We start from the raw sequence: 17,669 nt of genomic DNA on the forward strand, positions 1-17,669 counted from the left end.
CAAACATAAATGTGCAGGGGGATCTCCCGGGATACCGTCCCGTAGTCCCAAACATAAATGTGCAGGGGGATTTCCCGGAATACCGTTCCGTAGTTCCAAAGTAAATACACAACCAAATCAATACACGCAACAGTCTCAAGAAGGAAATCTACAGTTCTATTCAAGTTCGTACCAAATAAAAAGGTAATTTCTACCCTAAACATGCTACACAAAATCCAAGTAAGCAGTTAACGCACGTAAGCATGCTTTCCTAAGCTAAACAGAAGGCTACTAGTATTGCTCAATTAAAGGAAAACATAGATATTTACTTAATGAAAATGGGGTTTTTCAACAATTAGCACATGTACGCACTCGTCACCTCTGTACACGGCATTCATATAACAAAAGTACCAAAATCCTAAGGGGAGTTCTCCCACACAAGGTTAGGCAAGCCACTTACCTCGAACCAAGCTCAAAATCAACCCGATATCACGCTCTTGCCACGAGTATCCAACTGTGAGTGGCCCAAATCAAGTCAAGTCAATTAAATAATGTAAATATAGCTAGAAGCAACTAATTTAGCTAAAGAAATTAAAGCTAAGGCGAGAAAATGGAAAAACGCCCAAAAATTCTCCCCGGGTCCACGTCTCGGAATCAGGTAAAAACTACCAATTTAGAACACCCATTCACTCACGAGATCACTCATCCAAAAATTATTCAATTCCGACACCTAAAACCCAATCAAAACCCAAGAACTCGATTGGGGAATTTTCCCCCAGATTCCCATTTTTTCCACTCAATTTCCTTGATTAGATTAAGAAAATTACTAGAGATAGATGAAATATAAATGAAATAGGGCTAGGAATCAGTACCCACTGATTTCCTCTTCAAAAACCTCACAAAATCGCCTTCTCCCGAGCTAAAAATCGAATTTGTTGTTATGAACTTCAAACCCTCGAAATTTCCTATTTTTGTCCAGCGATTACCGCATCTGCGGTCATGGGGACACATATGCGGTCCCGCACCTGCGGGAAAAGCATCACAGGTGCAAAAGTCCCTGATGCACAAGTCTAAATCGGCTTGTGCGGTCCAAGATCCGCAGGTGTGAAAACAACAGGTTCAACACTTCAGAAATTGCCTAAGTCAAAATTCTCATCCGTTAAGCATCTGAAACTCACCCGAGGCACCCGGGACCTCAACCAAACATACCAACCAATCTTAAAACATCATAAAAACTTAGTCAAGCCCTCAAATCACATCAAACATTGCTAATACCACGAATCACCCTCCAATCTATACTTAATGAACTTGAAATTCTAAAATTCTACAACCGATGCCGAAACCAACCATATCACGTCTGCTTGACTTCAAATTTTGCACACAAGTCATATTCAACACTACAGACCTACTCCAACTTCTGGAATCAGATTCCGACCCTGATATAAAAAATTCCACTATTGGCCCGAAACTTCAAAAATTCAACTTTCGCCATTTCAAGCCTAAATAAGCTACGGACCTCCAAAACATGATCCGGACACGCCTCTAATCCCAATATCACCCAACAGAGCTAACAGAATCGACAAAATTCCATTCTGAAGCCATCTTCACACTGTTCCGACTACGGTCCAAATTCTAAGTCTTAAGCTCACATTTAGGGACTAAGTGTCTCAAAACACTCCGAAACTTAGAATGAACCATCCCAGCAAACCACATTAGCAGAAATAGACACGGGGGAAGTAGTTAATAGGGGACCGGGGCATCAATTCTCAAAACGACCGGCCGGGTCGTTACATCCTCCCCTTTTTAGAACATTCGTTCATCCTCGAACGAGCATAGAGACATACCTGAAGTGGTGAAAAGATGAAGGTAACGGCTGCGCATATTTTGCTCGGTCTCCCAAGTCGCCTCCTCGACCAGCTGACCCCACCACTGAACCTTTACTGATGCAATGCTCTTTGACCTCAGCTTTCGAACCTGCCTGTCCAGTATAGCCACTGGCTCCTCAACATAAGACAGATCCTTGTCCAACTGGACTGAACTAAATTCCAAACGTGCGACGGATCACCATGATATCTCCGGAGCATCGAAACATGAAATACCGGGTGAACTCCTGCCAAGCTGGGAGGTAAGGCAAGTTCATAAGCAACCTCTCCAACACGCCGCAACACCTCAAAGGGACCAATAAACTTTGGGCTCAACTTGCCCCTCTTCCCAAACCTTATAACGCCATTCATAGGCGAAACTCGAAGCAAGACCCGCTCTCCAACCATAAAGGAAACATCGCGAACCTTTCGGTCCGCATAAGTCTTCTGTCTGGACTGGCTGTGCAGAGTCTATCCTGAATCACCTTAACCTTCTCCAAAGCGTCTTGAACCAAGACCGTGCCCAATAATCTAGCCTTGCTCGGCTCGAACCAACCCACCGAGGATCTACACCGCCTACCATACAGAGCCTCATACGGTGCCATCTAAATGCTGGACTGATAACTGTTGTAGTAGGCAAACTCCGCAAGTGGCAAGAACTGATCCCAGGAACCTCCAAACTCCATCACACACGCACATAGCATATCCTCAAGAATCTGAATAGTGCGCTCGGACTGTCCGTCTATCTGGGGGTGAAAGGCTGTGCTCAACTCCACCCGAGTACCCAACTCATGCTGTACGGCTCTCCAGAACCGTGATGTAAATTGAGTACCTCTATCTAAAATGATGGAAACTGGAATACCATGCAGATGAACAATCTCCCAGATATAAATCTCTGCCAAACGCTCCAAAGAATAGGTAGTACACACAAGAATGAAGTGTGCGGACTTGGTCAGCCGATCCACAATCACCCAAATGGCATTGAACTTCCTTAAAGTCCGTGGGAGTTCAACTACGAAGTCCATGGTGATCCTCTCCCACTTCCACTGCGGAATCTCTATATGCTGAAGCAAGCCACCCGGTCTATGATACTCATACTTCACCTGCTGACAACACAGGCATCGAGCTACAAACCCAACTATATCTTTCTTCATCCTCCTCCCCCAATAGTGCTACCTCAAATCCTGGTACATCTTTGCGCCACCCGGGTGGATGGAATACCGCGAACTGTGGTCCTCCTCTAGAATCAACTCCCGAAGCCCATCAACATTGGGTACACTTATCTGAACCTGCATCCTCAATACCCCGTCGTCACCAATGGTCACACCTCTGGCATCATCATGCAGAACCTTGTCCTTGAGGACAAGTAAGTGAGAGTCATCATACTGACGCTCTCTGATACGATCAAACAAGGAAGACCGAGAAACCACACAAGCTAAGACCCTGCTGGGCTCCGAAATATCCAATCTCACAAACTGCCTGGCTAAGGCCTGAACATCCATCGCGATGGGCCTCTCAACTATTAGTAGATAAGCCAAACTCCCCAAACTCTCTGCCCGACGATTCAAAGCATCGGCCACCACATTGGCCTTCCCCGCAGCTCTAACCACCTCCTCTTATGCAAATTAAGGTCCTTCTGCTTGAATAGATGCTGCAAACTCTGGTGATCCGTATAGATTTCACAAGGAACACCGTACGGATCATTGTAGTTGAGGATGGTCTGGGCCAACTCTATGTTGCTTCCATTTTCTTCGGATCTACCTTGATCTCTTCACTCTATACTACGTGACCCAGGAATGCCACGGAATCCAACCAGAACTCACATTTCGAGAACTTTGCATATAATTTCTTTTCCCTCAAGTTCTGAAGCACCATCCTCAGGTGCTGCTCATGATCTTCCCGACTCCAGGAGTACACCAGAATGTCATCAATAAAGACAATGACGAACGAGTCAAGATATGGTCGGAATACACTGTGCATCAAATGTATAAATGCTGCTGGGGCATTGGTCAGCCCAAATGACATAACAAGAAACTCGTAATGACCATACCGAGTCCTGAAGGCAGTGTTCGGGATGTCTGGCTCCTGAATCTTCAACTGATGATAACCTGAACGCAAGTAAATCTTAGAAAACACTCGAGCACCCTGTAACTGATCAAATAGGTCATTAATATGAGGCAAAGGATACCAGTTCTTCACTATAACTTTGTTCAACCAGCAATAATCAATGCACATACGCATAGAACCATCCTTTTTCTTCACAAAAAAAGACAGGAGCACCCCAATGTGACACACTGGGCCGAATAAAGCCCTTATCAAGCAATTCCTGTAACTGGTCCTTTAACTCCTTCAACTCAGGATGAGCCATACGATAAGGAGGAATAGAAATGGGCTGAGTGCCCGGCAACAAATCAATGCCAAAATCAACATATTTATCGGGTGGCATGCCCGGAAGGTCAACTGGAAACACATCAGAGAAATCCCACACTACTAGGACTGAATCAACATTAAGGATATTATTACTCACATCTCTCACATAAGCTCGACACGCTTCACAACCCTTCTCAACCATCCGCTGAGCTTTAAGAAATGAAATAACTCTACTAGGAGTGTAGTCTAAAGCACCCCTTCATACTAATCGCAGTACAGCTGGCATAGCCAACGTCATGGTCCTGGTGTGACAATCAAGAATAGGATAATGGGGCGACAACCAGTCCATGCCCAAGATAACATCAAAATCTACCATGCTGAGCAATAATAAATCGGCTCTGGTCTCAAAACCACTAAGAGCAATCAAACACGACTGATAAACGCGGTCCATAATAAAAGAATCTCCCACAGGAGTAGAAACATAAATATGGGAACTCAAAGAATCTCGAGATACGCCCAAATGCGGGGCAAAATAAGAGGACACATAAGAGTAAGTGGAGCCTGGATCGAATAGGACCGATGCATCTCTATGACCCTAGCCAAGTCATTGAAACGGATGAAACAGTCATAGAACCCTAGCGCAAATGCTCAAACTCCGCACGCCATGCGTCCCTGAGGCTCTGAGGGACATACTCCCTCAAAAACATATCTAAAAACTGGGACCATGAAAGGGAAGCTGCCTCAGCTGGGCTGTCCAACTCAAAACTACGTCACCACTAATAGGCTGCCTCTTGAAGATGGAAAGCAGTGAAGGAAACCCCACTCGTCTCTGCTATACCCATAGTGCAAAGGATACGGTAGAACTCCTCCAGAAATCTCTGAGCATCCTTTGATGCAAGACCAGTGAATGTAGGAGGGTCATACTTTTTGTACCTCTCAAGCCTCTGCTGTTCCTCCTCCGAAACTGCCACAGTATCCTCGGGCTGAGCTGAGGCTACAAGCGCTACCGGTATAACCTCTGGGATCTGATCAACCTGAACCCTCTGCTCTAGAGTGCGGGCGAGGGGAGTCTGTGCTCCTCCCACGGCATGAGATGTGGCTGCAGCAAGGAGAATCAACCCTGCATGAGCAAGGGTGGTGTACATGTTCATGAACTGTGCAAGGGTCTCTTGGAGAGTTGGAGTAGTAGTAGCAGTAGGCATATCAGGCGCCTGGGCTCTGGCTGGAGCTGTTGGTGGCTCCTCTGTAGCAGCTCGCACGGGTGCTCTTGTTGTACCACGTGCGTGTCCTCGGCCTCTACCCCGGCCCCGACCTCTAGCGGCTCTAGCAGGGGGTGCGGGTGTCTGGTCATCTCCGGTAGCACGTGTCCTCACCTCTATGAGAGAATAGAAGACAAAGGTTTAGAATTTTGACATCAATAATCTCGCACGACAAGGAATAAAATGAAGTGGAATTTTCCTAACAGTTAGATAGCCTCTCAAAGATAAGTACAGACATCTCCGTACCGATCCGCGAGACTCTAATAAACCGACTTGTGATCCATGATTCCTATGAAACTAAAGCTCTGATACCAACTTGTCACGACCCAAGTTCTCCCTCCGTGAACTATCGTGATGGCACCTAGTCTCTATGACTAGGTAAGCCTAACAATTTGCGGAAAAGAAATTAAAGATACAAAACTAGTCAACTAGTAGGTAAATCTAATAAAAGTGTTTATAATGCCGCTCGGCATATACAGTAATAACACTCTTGAACTGAACATAGGACTCCTAAAACCCGGAATCTCATGAATCACAAGCTAAAGAAATACATAGTGTTCTAACTCCAGAAGTCTGAACGAAAGAAAATACAAGAAGTCTATTACTGAAGGGAGACTAGAGAGGGACTTCTAGGTCTGCGGAGGCGACAAATATACTTTTAAGTCTTTGGATCGCCTCGCCTCAAGGATAGGATGGCTGAGCAGAAGAACCTAGACCTGCACACGAAAAACATGTGCAGGAAAGGGCATGAGTACACCACAGCGGTACCGTACAAGTGCCAAGCCTAGCCTCGATCGAGTAGTGACGAGATCAGGTCAGGGCCTTACCGGTTATACATATATAACAAGGTAAAACAATATGGAATATGGCAGTATAGCTAAAATACTAACAGTAAATGAAAAATGAGATCATAGAAAGAAATAACTCAATACACGGAGACAGCAACAGGGGATCTCCCAAGATAACGTCCCGTAGTCCCAAAAGTAAATGTATAAAGGATCTCCCGGGATACCGTCCCATAGTCCAAATCGTAAATATGCAGGGGGGTCTCCCGGGATACCGTCCTGTAGTCCCAAATATAAATGTGCAGGGGGGATCTCCTGGAATACCGTCCCGTAGTCCCAAATATAAATGTGCAGGGGGATGTCCCGGAATACTGTTCCGTAGTCCCAAAGTAAATACACAACCAAATCAATATGCACAACAGTCTCAAGAAGGAAGCCTATAGTTCTATTCAAGTTCGTACCAAATAAACAGGTAATTTCTATCCTAAACATGCTACACAGAATCCAAGTAAGCACTTAGAACAGATGAGACGGTTAAGGCATGTGAGCATGCTTTCCTAAGCTAAATAGGAGGGTTCATATACTAGTATTGCTCAATTAAAGGAACACATAGATATTTACTTAATGAAAATGGGGTTTTTCAACAATTAGCACATGTACGCACTCGTCACCTCACGTACACGTCATTCATATAACAACAGCACCAAAATCCTAAGGGGAGTTCCCCTACACAAGGTTAGGCAAGCCACTTACCTCAAACCAAGCTCAAAATCAACCCGATATCATGCTCTTGCCACGAGTATTCAACTTCGAGTGGCCCAAATATAATCAAATCAATTACATAACGTAAATATAGCTACAAGCAACTAATTTAGCTAAAGAAATTAAATCTAAGGCGAGAAAATGGGAAAACGCCCAAAAATCCTCCCCGGGCCCACATCTCGAAATCGGGTAAAAGTTAGCAATTAAGAACACCCATTCACTCACAAGATCACTCATCCAAAAATTATTCAATTCCGACACCTAAAACCCAATCAAAACCCAAGAACTCGATAGGGGAACTTTTCCCCCAAATTCCCATTTTTTCCACTCAATTTCCTTGATTCGATTAAGAAGATTACTAGAGATTGATGAAATATAAACAAAATAGGGTTCAGAATCATTACCCATTATTTTCCTCTTCAAAAACCTCAAAAAATCTCCTTCGCCCGAGCCAAAAATTGAATTTGATATTTGTCGCGCTCCCTTTTTTCTCGCGAAATCGGGTTTATGACATTTGGAGAGACAACTCGTTCCTTTTGGGAACTGGGTTTTGCATGAAGAGTCACCACCTAATGATCAGGGTGCATTAGGACACCAAAAGAGTTTGATTTGGATAACTAGAGATAGGGTAAGGGCTTGAAATTATTCTAAGGGGAAGGTGTTAGGCACCCTTCAGAATCCACTAGTGTGGTTCCCGGCCAGACAGTTATTGTGAATTTAGGTGCAAATAACATGTAGACAAATAAAGTTTCAAATAAGAGGGGATTTTCAAATATTGGTTTACAAATAAATAAAGTTTTGAAAGAACAATTAGAAAAGTTGACTTTTTAAAAGGAAGAGTTGAAATTGCTAAAAGAAGTAAAGAAATAGAGGGAGGGGGGTCTTAGGCTTATTAAAAGTATGGATCACCCCACACAATGTCTGGTAATCACTCCTCAATGAGGGGCTACACGTGACATTATCGCGTGGTCATCATATCCATATCTACCCTTCCCACCCCGTCAAGGTATTAAAGCGCGAAATGGTCTCGATTACTTATTGTATGCTACTACCCGTCCCAATCCTATCAGTCCCGGAGGCACTTAGGACTACTAATCCTAAAAGGGGAGGGATATTGGGCTTATTTGAGGTTTCAAAAGGTCAAAGTCTAAGGCGACATACAAAAACACACATTGCACGTTTCAGGGGGGAAGCATGTAAACAAACAGAGGCTCAATCACACCTCCTTGAACAGAAAAGCACGTAATTAGCATGACTTTCACATACTGGTTAAGGTCTGAATAAATACCAAATATGAGAGAACTTAAGGTTGAGGCAGACTGATTTATTACATAATTCAGATAAGAAGCCCGAATCAGGCCTGCCTACTGGTTGTAATTAATAGAACAGATTCAGTTTATAGTTATTACCCTATGGCTTGCCTAAGTGTTAAGACGGGGTTCTATAGGCATGATATCTACTGAATTCAGAAAATAGTAAGTCTTGAAATAAATTGTTTGAATGCATACTTGTTAAACTTGCTAAGTGAAGGAATCAAATTATTAAAAGAGAGGCAGGATTTAACAAATTGATTATAAATTCTGCAACTGATAGTATCCATTATTACTGATTTTATATCTAACACTGAGTGAGGCGAATCAGATTCGATTAAAAATTCCTATAGGCATCCTTTCTATGCGCTGCTGATTTTAAAGTTTATAGACATGGTGTAAAAAATGCAGAAACCTTATAGACATAGTATCTAAATGCATAAGGCTTGTTTTAAACCTATAACATGGTATCTAGATGCAGAATTTGTTTAGACCTATAAACATGGTATCTAGCTGTAATTGAATATGTAGAATTGAACAATCCTGTATGCATAATTTCTATACGAAGTTGGATATGTAGAATTAGACCTATAGGCATGATTTCTATTTGAATATGCAAAATTCAGAATACCTATAGACATGGTTTCTATATGATAGTTGGATATGCAGGAATATAGTAGTCCTATAGTCATGATTTCTATATGTATTTGAAATATGCAAAGTTATGATAGACCTATAGACATGATCTCTATATGTATCTGAATATGCAGAATTGTAGTGGAACTATAGGCATGATTTCTACCCTTTGCATGCATAGTTACCCACCCTTTTTCACTAGCCAGCCCAAATGTTTATTACAACTAATTACAAACCAGAATGAATAAAAAATTACATCAGAAAAAAAAGTACAACCAAAGGAGAGCCTGATTCAGACTTCCTGTCTGAAATATGAGATAGACCAACTCAAAGACCATTGATCCAAAGCCTTTCTCCAATCTGAGTGTGTCAAAGTTCCCTAAGAGCCTCGATGGGACTCCGGGTAGTGCTCACACCCAAATTATATCACCAGAATAGGGACAAGTGCAGTGTGGAAGCGCCAGCCCTCAAGTGTCCAAGTTCAGAGGGAACTCAAAGGGTCCCAAGGCAAGGCTCACAAGAGGGGGGCAGAAGTTAAAGTCTAAGAGAGAGTGCAAGTGAAGAACAGAATTCTAAGGAATAAAGGAGAGGGAAACAGCCGCAAACAGGTACACAAAAGGGGTTCGGGGAATAGGGGAATTGCACAGAGCCTATTGCTTAGGCTAGGGCAAGCTTTAGGCATACCCAGCAATGGAGGGTGCTGGCATGCCTATAAGTCTGCCGGAACACATCATATCAGAGGCTAGGATCCCAAGGGATCAAGTTTGAGTCATGGACAATAGTTTGCAGTACTGCCATGCCTCAAACCATAGCATAAACACATAGGAAGTGGGGGTTCTGGCATTCACAATAGATTTAGAATAGGCAGAAGAAAATTACAGCATGCTAAAGTAAGCATTGAACTACACATAACCAGTAGGCAGACATGCAGGTAAAGGTAGTAAATAACACATTGTTGTGATTTCTGAAAACCCTAATCAGGACATACCAGTTTCAAAGAAGCAAAATACAGCAGTAGCAGTACTTGGAAAACATGCCACAACACAAGTAACAAGAGAGAATGCTTTTGAATGTGAGGGTGAGTTCAGAAAACTAAGAGTGTTCGTGTTGTGTTAATGAAAGAGCATGTATTTATAGTGTGAAACAGGCAGAAAATAAGGCAAGAAATAACCATGTACCAATTAAAATCAATCTGTAGAAGGACTTCCTTAATTAAGGAGTTCAAACTTAAACGGTAGTGAACAGAAATCATTTAAGGAAAGAGATCGAGTAAGCATCTTGTGCAAAGTAGGCAATTAGGGGTAAATACATAGGAGTTTAATTAAGGGAAGAATCTTTAAGATAGACAGTTAAACAAATAAGGTAAGATACCCAATAACATCAATTAGTACATAGTAAATCAAGGAGTCAGGGGTTCGAAATCACTGGTTCACGAGTAAACCAAGTTAGAAAGGCTAAGGAAAGTTTTTGAATCAAACCAAGTAATAGGGAAATTAGCACAACAAGGAAAGAATCAATCAGATTTACACAAAGGAGGTCTGAAATCAGTCAAAAAATTGAAAGTCATTTTAGAGGGGAAGCTCAGCATATATAAAGAGTACACAAGTATTAGGCATGCGAGGCTGAATTTAGGACAAGGAAAATTCGTCATGCAATCACAAAAATTGGTAAGTAGTGAACTATAGGAACATGGTAGTCATCTTAGTGACAAAGAAGAGGGAGAGTATCAAATAACATACAGAGGGTCCAGTAGAAAGACCCTAGAAGAGTTTAGCAGGAAATCAGAATCACATAAAGAAACAAAGGTTGAAACAAAGATTTCGAAACTCAGTCGAGCAGTAGATGAAACAATCTTCAGAAACTCGAATAGGTCCAAAGAAGTTAGGGTTTTGAAATCAAACAAGTTCAAAGATGAAGAACAAGCAAATCACATAGCGAATAGTCTCAATACTCGGATGAAACCCCAAATTTTAGGTTTTTTCCATCAATCGAGTGTAGAGATGAAAAGACAAGTAATCAAAGCAAAAATACTAACGAAATAAGTTCAAAAATCTCAGAAAAGAACTGAGACTTTTAACATGCATTTTCCAGTAGAAGAACAATCATAAGAAACACAATAGAAGAACATATAAGAAATACAGTAAAAGAAACACATAGGAAATACAGTAGAAGGAACTTATAAGAAACACAGTAAAAGACACACATGCGAAACACAATAGAACATGCTAATGATCAGAGAAACTTTAAAGGAAAACTTAACGAAACCCTAAATCGAAAAAAAGATGAAGGCTCTGAAGGTATATATTTGAAAGAACTTTGAGAAAATGTTTTAAAAGCTTATAGAAAACACTGATATACAACGAATCTAAAAGAATCGGAAAAACCTCGAAGGGTTAGGGTTTCAGAAGAATCCAGGTGATGAGAAAGGCTTGGAAAGTCATTGATCTGAGCTAGAGAAGTCGAGATCAGGCTCGAATAACCATGGCTGGCCGGAGCAAGGTCGGAGACGGCCATAGAACTCGAATCAAACAAAGTATGGGCCAACCTTCCACATGGTCAGGCCTTGAAACCACAATAACCAGGCGTATAAGAGTTATGGGAGGCTGGTATAGGACTTCAATGGCCTTGGAAGCCATGGATTCCGGTGATTTTAGGGTGGATGTGGAGGGAGGCGGCTAAGGTTTGAGAAGCTTTGAGAGAGAATTGAGAGAAAGGGGGGTTTAAAAGGCGGCTGGGGATGCGAAAATGACTACGGGTTTGGGGGTAAGGGGAAAGTTAAAAAAGGAAAGATTAAAAGGTGACCGTTGATCATTTTNCTTCTGAGTTCTTCATCAGGTACGGTTTCCAACCCCAAGACAAACCAACCATACGTCCGTTGGTTCGTAACCTTTGTTTCTCTTGGGTTGAACCTGTTCCTTCTTCCTGTTTCTTCGTTCAGCCCTTTCTTTCTTCCACTCAATCTCCCATTGAGGGCAATTTTTGATCATGTGGTCAGTCTTACCACACTTATAACAGCCATCATTTGTCTGTTTCTCAGGAGCTCTTGTCTTGTTGAAGTTTGTACCTCTTGATGAACCCTTTCCTCTCATCAGGTACTTTTTGAAATCCCTAGTGATCATAGCCATCTCATCATCTTCTAGGTCTGAACCTTCTGTAATTTTGAGAGCCAAACTTCTCTCCTTCTTGGGTGTATCCATCTTCCTGGTTTGCCTTCTCAGTTCATAAGCAGTAAGATTCCCAATCAGTTCATCCAGCCTGAGAGTGGCCATATTCTTGGACTCCTGAATAGCAGTGATTTTGCTTTCCCAAGCAACTGGAAGAACTCTTGTCAAGATCTTCTCAACCTTGTCTTCTTCAAGAATAAATCTTCCAAGAGACTTAAGTTCATTTGTTAGTGTAGTGAACCTAGTGTACATCTCTTGAATGGTTTCTCCATCTTTCATAGTGAAATTCTCATATTGAGAATATAGCAATGTTCCTCTGGATCTCTTCACTTGAGGTGTTCCTTCATGAGCCACTTGCAAAGTGTCCCATATCTCTTTTGCAGTAGTACAACTTTGGATCCTGCTGTATTCATCTGGACCCAGTTCACACATAAGCCATTTCTTGGCCTTAGCATTTTTCTCCCACTTTTTCAAATCTTCAGCAGTGCAATTCGCCCTTGTCTTTGGCACTTCCACTCCTTCCTCATTTTTCATTGTAGTTGCCAAAGGACCATCAGTGACTATGTCCCAGAGTTCATAGTCTTCTCCTATGATGTGATCCTTCATCCTATTCTTCCACCATGAGTAATACTGTCCATTGAACAGTGGAGGCCTGGCAGTGGATTGCCTTTCCCAGTTCCCAGGTGGTGCACTCATGTTGATCTTTTCCTAAGGTGTTAGCCTCTTCAAGGATAACCTGCTCTGATACCAGTTGATGTTCCAAACGTCAATACCACACAAGAGGTGGGTGATTTGTGTGGTACCCAATTTTCGATCTAGAAGAACCTGGTTCTCTAGGTGTTCTAAATACTACTGTTTGCGGAATTAAAATACAGAAAATAAAAGAACACACGGATTTTTACGTGAAAACACCTGGCTCAAAAGGTGAAAAAACCACGACCTACTACTCAGTAGGATTTTCCCAAACATTTACTAAACTTAACGAGCCAAAAACAGCATTTACAAAACTCTTGTAAACCTAAGGATTAACTCTAATCCCTGTGTGGCACACAACCTCAACTGTTGCGACACTTTCAAGTTAACTTTAACTTGAATACTCAAAGTACCTAATACAATTGCTTCTATGAATGTTGGAAAAGGTACAAGTTTTAAATCCCTACTACAATTGAACTAGAATAAGAATAAACACAATGGAACTGGTTCTTCTATCTTGTTCAAGTAGCTGCAGGCGTGCACACTCAATCTCACATAAATTGCTTGCAAAATAGCCTTGCTCTTTTGCTCTCAATTTTGCTTAACTTCAGCGTATGTGCATACCTGTAAAAGAGAACAACTCAGTTATTTATTAGATTAGTAATTAGAGTTGGATTGTGACTCAATTTCTGATCCTCCATTGAGTTTGAGTCCTAGACCAATCCAAACTCCAACCCTTATCCGGATGTGTTCTCTTCTCATAAGGAGACATCTTCTCCTTATCCCATATGCAATCTTTTTGATCAGTTTAGAAGATATTGCTGCTTGATCCCCAAGGACTTATCTTCTTCACGTGCATCTCATGTGCATGGGCCATAACAACTGTGTCTCCTAAGATGGACCTGGTCCTTCACTGAGTTCATTTGTCATTCTTCAAAACTTCAACTGATCTTGGGCCAACAGTTCGGTATATGTCAATTCACGAGCACAATGCAACATATAAAGGGTATTGGGTTTGAACGGATCAGAGGTGTTTTCTGTGACAAGGGTGACAGAGAAAGTGGTTAGTCAATAAACAAGCAAGGTCTTTCAGGTTGAAATCAAAGTTATCATGGGAAGTGAAGGAGCAATCGCCCTCAAAGTCAAGGCCACAAACCAACCACCATGTTTAAACTCATAAGCTTTCTTTGTTTGAAACAGGGGCGAAGACTGTGTCCAAATCAAAGCCAGGAAGCTTGAACCTTTCAGGTGTCATGCCCAATTTTGTCAACACAAAGGCTGTTTGAGAATGTTTTTTTACCTCCTAGGCATCCCCTAGTTGAGAAGACCATCACCTCTCAAGAATTTGCCCTAGTTGAGAAGAATCATACCTCCTAGACATCCCTCTAGTTGGGAAGAATCTTTAGTTTTCCTTAAAGTTCAGGGGTCCCGCCTGGAGAATAGGGTTATGTCTTAGTTTCTTAAGTTGCTAGTCTTTAGTTTGTCTTGAGTTCAGGGGTCCCGCCTGGAGAATATGGTCAGTTTTTAATTTTTTTTAGTTGGATAATCATTAGTTTACCTGGAGTTTAGTGGTCCCGCCTGGAGAATAGGGTCAGTTTTCAGTTCCCTTAAGTTGTTAGTCTTATTTTTCCTCAAAATCAAGGGTCCCGCCTGGAAAATAGGGTCGGTTTTAGTTTACTTAAGTCGTTAATCTCTAGTTTTTCTTGAGTTCAGGTGTCCCGCCTGGAAAATAGGGTCAGATTTTAGTTTCCTTAAGATGTTAGTCTTAGTTTTTCTTAAGTTCAGGGGTCCCGCCTGGAGCATAGGGTCAATTTTGAGTTAAGTCAAGCTTAGTTTATAGTTATCCTCAAGCTCAATCTCAAATCTAGGAGACGCACTTCCTAGTTTGGGTCATTTAAGTTCACTCCTAGGAGACGCACTTCCTAAATTGAGATTTTACCCCTAGGAGACGTACTTCCTAGTTTGGTTCATTGAAGTTTCACCCCTAGGAAGACGCACTTCCTAGTCTGGGTCTTTCAGGTTATAGTTTTGTTTTAGGAGTCGCACTTCCTAAATTGAGATTTCATCCCTAGGAGACGCACTTCCTAGTTTTGGTCATTTAAATTCATCCCTAGGAAACGCACGTCCTAGTTGGAGTCATTGAAGTTTTACCCGTTAGGAGACGCACTTCCTAGTAGGGGTCTTTCAGATTATACTTGTTAGGAGACGCACTTCCTAGCTTTGGTCATTTAAGTTCATCTATAGGAGATGCACTTCCTAGTTTGAGTCATTAAAGTTTCACCCCTAGGAGACGCACTTCCTAGTTTGGGTCTTTCAGGTTAAATTTTTATTTTTAGGAGACGCACTTCCAACATTGAGTTTCACCCCTAGGAGACGAACTTCCTAGTTTAGGTCATTTAAGTTCAGCCCTAGGAGACGCACTTCCTAGTTTTTTTCATTCAAGTTTCACCCTGTGGAGATGCACTTCCTAGTCTGGTTTTTTTTTTTCAGGATATACTTTTAGGAGACGCACTTCCTAAATATAATTTTCACCCCTAGGAGACGCACTTCCTAGTTCTGGTTCATTCAAGTTTCACCCCTAGGAGACGCACTTCCTAGTTTGAGTTATTCAAGTTTTATCTTTAGCAGACGCATTTGCTAGTCAAAGTTTCTTGGTTTTACTCACAGTAGACGCACATCGTAGTCGAGTCTTTAGTTCACTCTCATCACTGCATCAATAGCATAAGTGGTTTACAGTTTTGCCAACAACTCACAAATCTTTCGAGTGCAAACTGGTGTAGAAAATTTTTTTTTGTTTTGTTGTTTTGATTGCAGGTACCCATTTGGAGAATGAGGGAATTCGTTTCGGAATTATTTCAAGTTTCAAGTCAGTAGCAGGCGCCCAGCTGGAGAACAAGGGAAGTCATTTCAGAATTCAATTCAAGTTAAAAGTAGTAGAAGCTCGCGGCAAGAATGCGGGTCGTTAGTCTGAGATGACAAACAGAAGTAGTCTCAATCCAGAATAAAAAAAATATTAAAAAAAAGAGAAGAAGTGATGCAAAATGCAGAAGCTGAAAAAAGATGTGAACTGCTCAAGACGTGGTTGAAGTCACGAGCACGGTGTGTCCGGTTTTGATCCTAAGAAGCTGAAGAAGAATGAACTAGCACCTGCAGCTAGCAAGCGTCAAGGTTCAAATCTAAAGTCTGCATGAAAAACCATTCGAGACTCAAGATCAAGCTTCAGAAGACTTATAGATAGGAATCTTGTAACTCATAATTGACAGGCTTAGTTAGTCTTTTTCATTTTTTTTATTTTGATGTAATAGCAGGACCGCGGACCGGAAACTCGACGGAACGGCACCTCAATCGGCTCTCCCCCTCGGTATACTCCATCAGTGTTCCTACTTCTGAACTACACGTGGCCTAATTCCTTTATAGCCAAGGATATGTAGGCAGCTCAGATACCAGGGCTCGGTCACATTCTCCTTTCTCTTAGTTTTTGGTCTCTCTAAATAAGGGTCGGGTCAAAAAACATGTCTCGTCGTTCTTTGTCTGAAAACTCTTCGCGTTTCCAGTAAAAGAGGGGCAGCTGTAGACATGTAATTTTGACCCTCCCCAAGATTTTTTATATTTTGGCATTTAAATATTTAGTTTAGGCCTAATATCGTTATTTCAACTAGTTTTGACTCCTTTACTTTATTTTGTCACAAAAATGAAAATTACAAAATAGGTTTGTTTTAACGGTTAGTTTTGTTTTAATAGTTATTTTTACTTAAGTAGGGCTAATTAATATTTTGGTAGTAGTTTTATCTTTATTTTTTATTTTATAGGCAAGAGTTGATGTAGGGTGGATAGATTCTTGGTTAATTAAGCCTATTTAAGCACAAATCTGGCCATAAAGGCCCAAGTTTCTAGCCCATTCCCTGAGCCCAATACCCTTAAACCCACATAATAACGTAGACCTAACCCTAATTTCCTTAACGGAGAGTTGTTAACACACATAGAGGTCTCTCACGCCTCTTCTCCTTCTTTAGATAGGAAAAACAAAACCCTAGAGAAGCTAAAGTCCAGCGGCTGCTTCTTCATCTTCAACCTAACTGAACGCTAACAAAAAGAAAGACCAGATGTTCTTCTTTATTTTGACAACCCTTGAACACCAAAACTCCACCACACAGCACCCCCCCTTCAACACCAACAGCCGTTTCCATCAATTGATCACCATAACCATCGCCGGCCAGCTTCTCTTCAGCCACGAACACCCTTCACCAGACCAAAAAACCTTAGGACAACCCAGTGACTCCTCCTCTCACCAACCAGCGGTGAACTCGTCAGAAAATGCTGCTCCACCCACCACCGAAAAACGACCACCATAGCACCCCTCTCAAGCTAGAAGCAGTAGCCGCCCCAGCCGTCCACCCTCTTCCACCAACAACGACCAGCCTACGCTTCCTCCGTCTCTAACGCCGGCGAGAGTTTCTGTCCGAGGTGTTGTTAACGTTTGAGTTTTGTTGTTGCTTCATGATTTGGTTGTGCCGTTTGTGTTCCGATTCGTGGCTCTTAATTCATTTTGCTGCTGTACATTGCGAAGGCCCATTTTTTTGTTAAGGTTGAATCTTCAATTTTGCTTCATTTTATGATAGCTCCTGTCAAGCTTGAACTAAGACGTGATTTGGTGTATATTCCGATTTCTTCTCCGTTTTTGAAATATTGCCATTTATATGAGTTGGGATATTCAGCATGTTTGTTAGAAAAATGTATTAAATTTCATGGTTTGATTCCTTCTTTTGTTTGTTAAATGAAATTAGATGTTAGTTAAAACAATTACAGAAGTTATAGAAGTTAGATATTAGTTTGTAGGTATGGAAAAGGC

This window comes from Nicotiana attenuata, chromosome 6, assembly GCF_001879085.1.
Source record: "Nicotiana attenuata strain UT chromosome 6, NIATTr2, whole genome shotgun sequence".
Taxonomy (NCBI): domain Eukaryota; kingdom Viridiplantae; phylum Streptophyta; class Magnoliopsida; order Solanales; family Solanaceae; genus Nicotiana; species Nicotiana attenuata.